Source organism: Musca autumnalis, unplaced genomic scaffold (genome assembly GCF_047663935.1).
Source record: "Musca autumnalis isolate F117 unplaced genomic scaffold, ASM4766393v1 scaffold_1, whole genome shotgun sequence".
In the NCBI taxonomy this organism is placed as follows: Eukaryota; Metazoa; Arthropoda; class Insecta; order Diptera; family Muscidae; genus Musca; species Musca autumnalis.
Genome location: NW_027411644.1, coordinates 6,295,100 through 6,307,804, shown reverse-complemented (window position 1 = coordinate 6,307,804; position 12,705 = coordinate 6,295,100).

The following is a 12,705-nucleotide window of genomic DNA, read 5'->3' as shown; positions in this document are numbered from 1 at the left end:
AAATTCGCACTTATTTATACAAAAAGTACTAAATAGTAATATAATTGCTTTCAGCGGAACATATAAAGCTGGAAAAGTGAATTGCGGTCGGGATATATGTTGAGTATAAGGAAGTAAGCTTTGAAACCTTTAATTATGTGTACGAAAAGTTTGGTAACATGTTGGTACCAAAACCATTTTGGTATTGTGTAAACGGTTAAAGTGAGAAATACCTACTATAGGTGAACGAAAAGTACTAAATGGTACTAAATTTGGTGTTGGGTGTAGGAACAAAGCTTGGATTATATAATTTGGACACAAAATACGAAATGGAAAAATATTTGTTATGAAGATCACTCTGAACTTGGAGATAAAGTTCGGAGTTCGGTTGGAAAATGTGCATAAAATCTTTAAAATGCTCTAATTCTTCCAAATTCCTCTTCTAATAAAAGTGGATTGAAGTAGACATTTTTTAAATAAAGCTTTTATATCATCTGAGTATTCAAGGTCCAAATCTAAAGAAAATTGGACAGTATAGATTTGTTCTATTTTTAAAAAACACTAAGTCGTGGGGTACCTTTATATGGGGATATATTTCGAAAATTTTACGAACCTATTCGGGTTCTTGGCGAAACCGCTGAAGCTAGAACCTTGAATTGTGAATGTGCGTTATTGTTGTTGTGAAGGGGTGAGAGAAAGTTTAGTGTTTGGAAATACGTATTGGGAGGGAATGCTGTGTAAGTGAAGGAGTAAAACCAGAAGTCAAGTCTGAAATTTGCAATATGAGTCGCTGTTGGTGTATGTCTGTGATATGAGGTCGTAGTTTTGGAAATCCGAAATAAAAAATATGGTAGCTGTGTAGGGGTGCGATACGGCAGATATGTTTTTTGGAATTAAATCGATTAAATGTTGGTATTTAAAATAGGTTTTAATACAACAGAACAGAGTTCATATATATTTTATGCCCTTTCCGCATACGAAGTAGCGGGTATTTGCTAGTCGCTATATATTCACCATAATGAGATGAGTGCATATGTATTCTGTAGTTCTATCGCGAGTCATACGAGGCCCACGGAAAGGAAAAGGGAAATCATTATAGGTACATGGACTACAAAATTTATATCCTTGAAATAACTTTGAATTAATATACACCAATTGTAAGGAAGTTTTAGGTGACAAAAATACTTAGCAAATGTCATCTTACGATGGAGGAATATAAGAAGTAAATTTGGTAGCCAGGAAAGCTGCTCTCGGTCTTAAAATGGTCGCAATCCGTGATATTTGCTTAATATGAATTCGTTTACCTTAGATGTCACGTTATTATATAATAAACGCCCCTTATTAATGATTTAAACTTTCAAAACTATATGTTTTTATTACTACTCGGTAATCCGGACAATTCGATAATCCGGACATCGCCGAAACACATGGTGTCCGGATTATCGAGACTATACTGTATTTTAAGCACATGCCCTAGCATTGGTTTTTGATTTTTATAATATCTACATATATCCTCCAAACGCATCCTTAGACCACATACAATAAGTGAAATACATATTACTGCAATGGATCGTCATCTAGGAAATGTATATGTAACAAAATTACTAACAAATAAATCCCTCTTATAAAGATTTATTTATCTACCAGGAATTCTCTGTCATGTGGCTAAAATATTATGTAAAGTGTTTTCTTCTTTCAATAAAATCCTTTAACAGCTATAGCAGGAACATGGCACCCTGTCAAATCTAATATGCAACTTACCTCTTAAAATCGATGCCAAATGAATAATACTCAAAAATAATTATATAATAATGCTCAATAGTAACACACTTGAGGTTTCATTAAATTGGTACACTTCGACTGTGACCTCTGTGAAAGTGTCCTTTATTAGTTTTTGTTATATATCATTCCATATAACAATGATATTATATGGGTAATATATTTTGATCGAAGTGTAGTCCTTACCGATTAAACTTAGAAATATTAAGCATTAAAAATATATTGTTTAATATATCGGAAACGGACCTCCATACACAATTTCGCGACGATAGGTCTTTAATTTTGCCTGGAGTTTGATTTAAATATTAATGGACGGAATAAACGGACAGGGTGGTACACATAGCTTGATCGTTTCGTTTGTCGATATATGAAAAGTGGTATACCAAAAGGGGTAAAAAAAAGCTGTAACACACTTTCCACATTATAGTGTAGGGTGTAAATAAGTTGGATCGAAAACCAGTGTTCCAAAGTGTAAACAAGTTTTGTTAAGATATCGTTTCAGCTTGAACGCAAAAGATTCAATAAAAATTATATTGTCATACAACTTTACATTTTTTTTTTGCAAAAATTAGGTAGATCAAAAAATAACTACAATAAAGCCTTTTCCTAAAGCCGATTCCTAAAATGTATTAATGTTCATCTCTCTACTATATAAAAATAAAATAAAAATTCCATGTTTCTGTTGCTTAAAGCGCTCTTTCACACTTCAACCACTATAACTTACCCATTGAACTTTATTATTGAATTTTACACAGAAACTGTCCTACCACTAAATTATTTGTTTGAAATCCTTTAAGAAACCACGCGTTCATATTGGCCACAAACAGCGCGTTTACTCACTTAGATGTTACAGAGGTTGTTCGTACACAATCACATTAAATTTCTTTCGGGCAAACTATAATTAGATTACCATCGAAATAGAAAACTTTTACATTTACATGAAATTTCATCAGTTGCTACAACCACCAGAGTGGTTGAAGTCGAAATGTGGATACTCCTTCTATTTCCATCATTCATTACCCATAAAAGCAGAGAGACAAAGTTATTTATGCCTATTTAGACCTTGTTTTTATGACGACTTAACAAGATAAACAAACGTATAAACATATTTATTTACAACACTTCATTAATCATGGCTGGCATCTTTACAAGATTTAAGTATCATATAATTCTTGTTTGGTTAATCTGCAATTTGGAAAGTTCAGATTATTCAACATTTTGGTTTTTCTTTTTTTTTTGGGTTTGTTTATGGAAACAAATCTCAACCTTAAATCAATTCGCTTTGTTTAATTTGAGGAAACAACATTCCGAACAAAAGCGACAGAGGTAACATAATTGCGATTATTGCTATAAATGGCATCGAAATTGAAAAAACAACAAACAAAGCAAACAAGAGCTATTTTTAATTGCCTTAAAACAGAAAAGTTATATTTAAACGTTAATTTATTACATTTATAAAAAGTGGATTACAACGAATAATAAAGAAATACAGGAATAAAAGTCCTCAAAACATTTTCCGATGTCGTGTTTTGAGGACTTTCCAATTTGTAACAGAAATTTCCTAATCTTTATAGGGAATGTGTTGTTACTTTCGATAAAATGGAAATGGATAAAATGGTCAAATATTGTTATCACAACAAAATCTGTACTTGCAACCATAGGTTTCCGTTAAGAAACCCATTATACTAAGAGGAATTGGCATTACGAAATAAGTCCCCAATGAAATAAGTCCCCAAACTGAAAATGAAATAAGTCCCCAAAATTTTATACACAAAACAACAACAACAACTATAATTCCAATTTTTGGGGATTTATTTCATGTTTCTGGGGATTTATTTCATATAAAACTTTCATTATGAAATAATTCCCCAAATTTGGAAATGAAATAAATCCCCAAAAATAAATTTGCATTTTTGTAAAATTGCATATTATTCAGAAACTAATAGAAATATCCCGTTGGACTTATTGCGCGAGTCCTTGTGTTTTCTCATATAGTTATTCCTTATCAATTAGTTAGTAAAGATCAGTATGGAATTCTCGCGAATTTTTGTTTGATACAAAAATATCAACCTATTTTCATAACGAAACAAGTTACGTTCAAATTCTTAATACAATAAAAAATTGAATATGTATCTTTATTAAAAAATGAGCCAACAGAGTTATTGGAAAACTGTAAGATAACGGTAGAAACTTTATTATTTTGGAAATGTATGAGAGAAACGGCATGGGTATGAATATGGTACCATAAGTATATATTTTTCAAGAATAAATTCGGGAAGTTTACTTTTCAGATCAAAATACAATCTTTGATGAATCACTCAATTCCTGAACATAATAACGTCTTCAAGTGACCTTATTTCCTTGGAAATGTGGAGGAAACATTGCTTATTTTTATCTAAATTCATGTTGCATAATTCTATATTGTTTTTTTTTATTTTATTGCATACGAACGAAATAAAAAATATAACAGAGAAAGAAAGTTTTGGGGAATTATTTCATTTTTAAAATTGGGGACTTGTTTCATAATGAAATATGTCCCGAACTTTGGGGGGTTATTTCATTTTATTTTGGGGACTTATTTCGTATCGCCAGAGGAATGACCTGCTGTTATCGCAAAATTTGCTAACTATATCTTTGGATCTATCGAGATAAAGGGATAAAGAAACGTCTTTTCCGCCCGAAGAAAATGTAAAAACTATGTGTGAAAAACACAGATGCTCAGAAGTGAAAATAAAGAGGAAATGTCACATAAAATAAAACTTCAAACTTTGAACTTTGGAAAACGTACCTTTCTTTTTCTGATAATATAGCGTGCTAAAGCTATGGAAATTACACTTTTTCTAGCTGTTGGTATGCGTATCATGCTGAAGGTATACCACCTATCCAGAATGAGGCAGATGAAAACATCTGCGCAAAATTTACTGCCACACTCTTCACCACCAGTACGTCAGACTGGCTACCCTAAGACACTAACTACCTCAAGACAATATCAGAAGTAGGAACAAGGTTCTGAAGACGCTGTCCGGCAGCCTTCCGGATGCTAACAAATAAACGTTGTTGACGTCTTTTAAAGCAATACACTGGTCTGAGGCAAAGGTGTACGAGTATATGTTAACTCTATGCAGTAGAAGAATATTCATTATGCCAGAATGCGGCCTACAAGATTGCAACCAGTGGACCAGCTTCATGAGATGACAAAGATTTTAAGGGTGCATCAGCACAACAAGTTGTTGTCGCCGCAGTAATTGCTTGGGTATTATGGCTTTGCCAGAATCTAGTGAAAAGACTTCCAAACCCATGTACGTCAAAAGAGGTCCTTATGATCTTGAGAAAGAGAGAGGTCCATAGGTACAAACGAGAACCTCTAGATCAACGAGACTATCAGGTACCCTTCGATAGCATTTACACTGATGCAGCTGTTCATGAAGTTTAAAGTATAGTGTGGATGCCGCACTCGAGAGCCCCCCTTTATTTGCAGCAGAAGTACGCCAGCTGCCAAGATTTATTTTAACCCAAATAAGATCCGGACTAAGCAACCACCTAAGTTGGAAATAGGCCCGTATTGAAAGCACGATGTCTAACACATGCATTGCATGTGGACGGGACCCATGGTCCCCTTGAAGCAACTTTAAATGGAAGGTGATTACACCTGGGAAGTTTTTGCGGATTCTGAAACAGCAATGTTCATAGATGAGAAAAATAAAAAAACAAAAAAAAAAAAAAAAAATAAAAAATCACAGGAGAGTTTTTTAAATAAATCGCGATGTTGACATTTTTAGGGTTTTTTATGTTTCCACGATTTTGCTTGAAAGCCGCAAGTCCTATCGAAATGACAAAGAAAATGTTGTAGCTATGAAAATTCTCCACAAGATTCACCTTTATGATAATTTCGTAGGTTTTGCCGTTGTTGGGATATAGAAGTTCAAATTGGACAATTGACTTGCATTTGTTTAACTGTCTAGCTAATACCACTGAAAGAGATATACGAGAGAACATAAAACGGCAACAATGAAATCGGTGTCATCAGCGCAGATGTGCCTATGTCCTGATTTCTATTTTATCTCCATCCCAGTGAGAATTTCTTTTTCATTTGAATTTATTTTAAGAAACAATATTATGTCCATTATTACAATCCATGGAATATAAGTTTTAATATACTCGATACATGAATACCGATACACGATACCTGTGTAAAATTTAGGAAAATCCAATAATTTTGTTGCTGCAAACATATCTCGTGTCAGTTTGCATTTTTATCCCCCGTATCACCTACGACAAATACGTATACCCCTGCATACAAGACTACTTAATTTTCTTGTATATACGTACATACTGATGTGTGTATGTACGAGTCTAGTACATTTGGTCAAATGCCCTAAAGGATTAGCTGTCATTTTTATTCAAAATGAAAAGGATTGAGGAACATGAATTTTATCCAATCATGTGTTGAAATATTTTTCAAATCATAAATCAACAGAGAACCTGCCAGCAATATATCATCAATTTCAGCAACTGTGCATGACTGTGAATTTATTGACTTGGAATAACGTTAGTTTTTGAAACAAAAAAATATTCTGTTGTTTATTATTGTTTTAAATTGCAGAAAACAATCTGAAGTAGAAGTCCAGATGTAAAGTGTTGAAATAAAAACAATCACTTGGTTAACAAACCCTAAAAGAAAAGGATGAACATTTATAAAACTGAGTGCAGTAATCCATATTCAAAAAAAATTGTAAAAAAGAGTACTACATTTACGTTATCTCTGTTATTGCATTTTATTTGTATTATTTACAATTCTAATTAATTTTGTCTGAAAATGTCCAGAATACAAAATAAACTTGTAAACCTAAAACCAAGAATTTTTATAATGTTTTCATTAACACTTTTTATTAGATTCATCCTTGTTCCTGTATAGAAAAGATTACAACAATAGATCTATTCGTTTAGCACAATTTTGGATATAATCGTTAATGATAAAAAGTCACACACACACACATACAGACTAATTTCAACATCCATAACTCATTTTAGTAACCTTTCAAACACATTGTTAACCTTAATATTAATTTTCATATTTAATTAAATCCTAAAAGTCACAATAGCTATCAATTATAAGCATCTTGTGAATACAATTCACATACATATACTCACACATATGTAGATATGTACATAAATCAATAAGCAAACACAGTTGCCCATTGCCCATAGTTATCTCTGGCAAAATGAACTCGGACACATATCCTTCATACAGTCAATGGAGAGAGATTATTCTTGGTCAATATTTATGTTTGTCAATTTAGGCGTTTGTTGGTATTGCCTAGCATAACCTCGCATCCGAAAGGTGACATTCAACATGTTGCCATTGAAAATAATCGAATAATCTAGATCGATTGACTTTGCTCCGACATCCAAATGTGTGCCCATCTATCATTGTTGGCTATTTGACATTTAATACATGAAGGAACAACACGTGTTTATGGTCCTGTTAAAATTCCAATGTTGGGTTATAACTAAAGCCAAAACGAAAGTGCCCAAGGTAATTTTTCATCTTTAAGGTTGAACTTGACGTGACAAACGTTATTTGGAATTTCATAACTAAATTTTGGGTCCATGCAGCGTTTAGGCTTGGTATTCCAAATACATTTTAGATGGAGCATGACGTAGTATATTATACAGATCGCGGTTTATACGACCTCCATATTTTCCGTTGACACATATTCGTCCATAGATTTTCCTAAGTGTATTTATACCCTACACCACTATGTGGGGAGGGTATTATAAGTTGGTTTTCGCCAAAAAGTTTGTAACGCATCGAAATAATGGTCGTAGACCCATACTTATATATACCAAAATGAATGTCTCGACGAGCTGAGTCGATCTGGCTATGTGTGTCCGTCCGTCAGTCCGTCCGTCCGTCTGTCCGTCTGTCCATCTAAACCTTGTAATCACGCTACAGGTCGCAATTTTGATCGGATCGTCACGAAATTTGGGATGTTGATCGGGGTCCCGGAGGGGAAGAAGCCTATTGATTTTGGTGATGGTCAGATAATATTTAGGAGTCGGAAAGGGCAAAAAACTTAGGTGGATAAAAAGACAACGTTTTTTTCCAAAGCCAATATCTTAGCTTCTGCATGGGGTATACCAAAAGCAAAACCTGACAATGAAAGCAGAAAATATCGCCTTTCTAGTGATGTAAAGTAGGTGCTCGTAGGTGATCAAACAACGAAGATATCGCAATAGTAGCAAATCAAACCCCAATTTTCATTTTTTGCGATTTTAATTATATTGACAAATATCACAGCTTTGGTTGAAAATTTTCCAAAAGCAAAGCCTGACTATGAAAGTAGAAGATCCCTTCTTTACAATGATGCAAACTAGGTCGGCGTAGGTAACCAAATAACGGAGATATCGCAAAAGTCGGTAATACATCCCATTTTTCTATTTTTTGGATATCACGCTACAGGTCGAAATTTGGGATGTTGATGGGGGTCCCGGAGGGGAAGAAGCCTATTGATTTTGGTGATAGTCGGATAATATTAAGGGGTCGGAATGGGGAAAAGCTCATTTGGAGACAAATTCAAAGTTTTATTCTTTGTGAATATATTGGCTTCTAGTAGGGGTATTCCAACGGCAAAGCCTGCCAAATCTTCCATTTTTTGCAATCAAGCTACAGGTCGTAATTTTGATTGGATGGTCACGAAATTTTGGTTGCTTATGTGGGTCCCAGAGACAAAGAGGCATATTATTTTTGGTATTAGTCTGTTTATATTCCCCAAAAGAAATGTTTACCTGTGAAAAGCTTATGCACAGGGGTAGTGGTGTAGGGTATCACATGGTCGGCCCTGTCCCGACTATAGCCTCTGCTCACTTGTTTTATACATATATTTTTAATAACCCTATTAAAGCAATCATAAGAGTATATATCGGTATATTTTTTAGAATAACCTTGTGGTATAAAATACTATTTTACAATTAGACCATACATGTCCCAACAAGTTTACGAACAATATTTAGAAAAGTCATCACATTTAACCTCACACCCAAATGTGTTACTCAAATTTACACCAAACAATCCACCAACCAAATGGTCATAAGCCTGTGAACAGATACAGTTTATACTAAACATAACACGAAAAATACCCACATAGGCACACTCACATCGTCAGCACCCGCACATTTCAGTAACGAACGACATGCATTTTAAAATAACAATATTTGTTGCTTACCTCAAAGTGTCCCGACTTTATTGTACTTTCTAAAGGTAAAGCCACATTAGGCAAATATTTGATCCAAATTTGTTTTCCCATATTTGCCCAAACAAATGTGAATTTCATACAGAGTTTTGTTTGTGTTCACATTACATGCAAATATTTGACACATTTTGTTTGTTCAAACAGTGACAAGTAACGCAATGGGCAAAACATGTTTGCCATGTGTTCACATTAGGAAACATTTTTTCACCCAAAAACTGTTTCAGCAAACTGTCGGCAAATATAAATTTATTTGGACGAAAAAATAGAGAGAGAAAAACAGAGAAACAAAGAAAATGGCGCTTCGTTTATTGTTCGCTGTGGAAAAGAGGAATAAAAGACCGCCTGGAGGGGTTGTTCGGAAGTCTGGAGGGGGTTGTTAGGAGGTTTGGATGGATGCTGTTTGAACCTCCTAACAGCCTCATACGAAACTCTTCCGAATATACAAACAACCCCCTGTAAACTTCCGAACCTCCTTACAACCTCATACGACCCTCCGAGCAACCTCATCTGAACCTCCTAACAACCCCATCGAAACAACCCTCAATTCCTCAAATCTCTAAATTATTTATATGTTTATTCCTTAATTATTCACTGACAGCAATGTGTTTCAACAATTACAAATTACAAACTAATTATAAGTCCAAATAAATGTTTGTTAAAAAGGAGAAAAATATATGGTAATATTCAAAAATGTTTTTCAATCGTTAAAGTTCATGTTCACCATTTAATAAGTCGCGAACTGTTAATAGATTTAATAAAATATGAATATATTTATATTAATTGAGGTGTTTTAGCCACGATCTCATAATATGGACCATAACAAATAATTTTCGTGGAAGCTGCGTTGGTGGTAATATAAAAAAATGGGAAAAATGTGTTGAAGTAAACAAGTTTTTTTGTGTTCTTTCTTGATTTCTGGCCAAACCACGCAAAATTCAAACCTGTGCTCAAAGAAAGAAGTAAAGAATGCTCCTTGTGCAACATGGTTCTAGTGTATGACTTTTCGATATATACATTGCATCCCCCTAAAATCGATGCTGACATTTTAAAGTTTTGATTTAAGTGTTTTTCGAATTTTTCTTATAATTAGAGAGTGCAACTAGATAATAATTCAAACTAGTAACAGGATTGTAGAACTCGCGATTCCACGTCGTTCGATGTATATCTCATGAGTGTGATCCGTACAGCTTCCTAGTAATAGGAATCCGAAGGCTTTAAAATGTACAACTTTCGTACAGGTACCCCTGAACCCCGCGTGATTTTAGTTTTTTTACGTGCCGCATCTAATAAACCAATCCGCGTTCGAATTCATCCACTAAAACCCCTGATATAGATACCTTGAAAGTAGGAAAATCTGCAAAAATATATGTTGACAATTCTGCGAATTGAACCGCGATTTTCTTTGATTATTTTTACATAAATGTAATCCTTATACGCGATTATAATATATGCCAAAAAATTACAAGGATTCGGGAGTAGTATCCCTATTTATCCCAAATTATAATGTGGTGGCACAGCCGCAGTTCTTGACGAATCTGTCTAAAATAATTTATATTGACGTACTTTTAATAGGCGGCCATTGAAATCGGATGCACCTTATAATCATATGCACATCGCGTAATTTTTGCCCACTTTAAGGTTTTTTGAATAGTAAGATGCAACTGATGGCACACTTTGGCCGCTGAATAAAACATGGGAAAATCCATGCGTATTGATAGACATGGACTCCCTGTATCCGAAAAGCACATGCACCTCAACTGATTTAAACGGATTCGCGAATTACACGCTTTTTAACTTTTGTGTTTTTTCTTTGGTTGTGATTTCAATATTACTCTGTCCTTCTTAACTCTATTGCTTGTCATTCTAAGCAAATATACTTTCACGATGACAAACTATTTTCCTCGAAGAAGTTTTAGCAAAATTCTTCAGGTTTTGTATGGAAATTTAGCGAATAGTAGAATAACTCCTAAAAATGTTTCTCCAATTTTTCGTATTAAACCAAAAAATATATTTTTGAAATAATATTGCTACAATAAGTTTTATCTTTTGTTGTTGCTGTAATATGCATGTTATGAACCCAGTCTTTATAATTTTGGTCTCACATATTTCTATGCGTTGTCTAGATGCTGTAGAGAATTTAAATTTATTTTTTTGAGATTTATATGGACTCTGAGTTAGAATAAATTAAATTTACTCTAAGATTTTTTTCATTATTTGTTGATTTTCCGCGAAAATAAAAACAAATTTAGAAATATTTTAACATCAGCGGATACATATAGCATTCTGTTAACGATTTATACATATATTTTCTTATTAAAACCCTAAGGGAATTTTTAAAGATTTTTTCTTTATAAGGGAACAAAACCCCCTATAATTTTTGGGTGCAGCATCCAATTTTGTGAACGCGAACATATTTGAAACCACAATTTTTTTCTTAACCTAAGCACCAAAAATCGCGGATGTGCTCGCAAAAAAAATTTAATTTTTTATCAATGGTATTTAAAAGGAAATTTGAAATTACCATATGCTGAACAGTGTTCATATTATGCATGGCACAATTACCAAGGTAGTGGTGTCACACCAACTGTTCGAATATGAAAAATCCCTTTATAAAAAAATTATTAATTATATTAAGAAAATTTTAACATAACATATTCATGATTTTACTATACCACTACCTTGGTAATTACCATGATATTATGGGCAAATTGGTCAAATTTTTGTTTGTCTGCAAATATTTTTGTTTTGTCAAAATCAGCTGTTTTCTTGTTTGGCTTCGAAAAATATTTGCTGGTCACATTGTGGCAAATAAATATTTCTCACTTTTGAGTAAATTTTTGCCTAATGTGACCTTTCCTTAAGCCGTAAAGATGAAAGGGAATGCCAACAACACCGAATTTATGGTCTCTCGGTCAATTCAGCTTAGTTTAGTCGTTTTATTTTGTTTTCGGTGTGCGAATGATGTAGATGTTTTGCGGTTGCATTCATGGTGTTACCGGCCTAAAGCGAGAAACTAAAACATAAAAAGCAATTAAGAATTTTGTTTTCCGCACAATGCTGGCATGAAGTGTTGAATTTTAATAGTGGCAATTTTTTTCAAAAAGAGCAAACTACTTCAGACAAACTAATAGCAACTATAACACTATGCAACGCTGAAAATGCAAACAACTTATAGTATGAATTTTTTGAAAGTACATATTTAGTAGGGTTTTGTCCTGTCAGATCCAGTTCGGATTTTATAGCCTCATCTAAACCGGGCTAAATCTACACTTTTTTGCATTTTTCAGGCCTTTATCTCAGAAACGAATAGGAATTTGGCCTTGCTGTCTTTAGCAATATTGTAGCCATAAACTAGTAGAACTTATCTTTTGCAGAAACCACATAAGAAAAACTCCATCTAGGGCATCAAAATCTATAAAATATAGAAAATCGTACATAATTGCTGAATTTCTTGTCAGTATCGGCTAAACTATTGGGAGTTGAACCAAGTAACCTTTCGCAAAAATCTTCCAAATAAAGTTCTCAACAATTCTTTAGAACTTTCTGAAACTCTAAAATGCTTACTTCATGTTGTTTCTGCGGTATTTTGCATCATATCTTTTACAACACGTATTTCAAACACAGTTCACACCAACAGTTTATTCTCGCATTTCGGATTTCACTACATTATTGGCATTTTTATTAAATCGTCGTT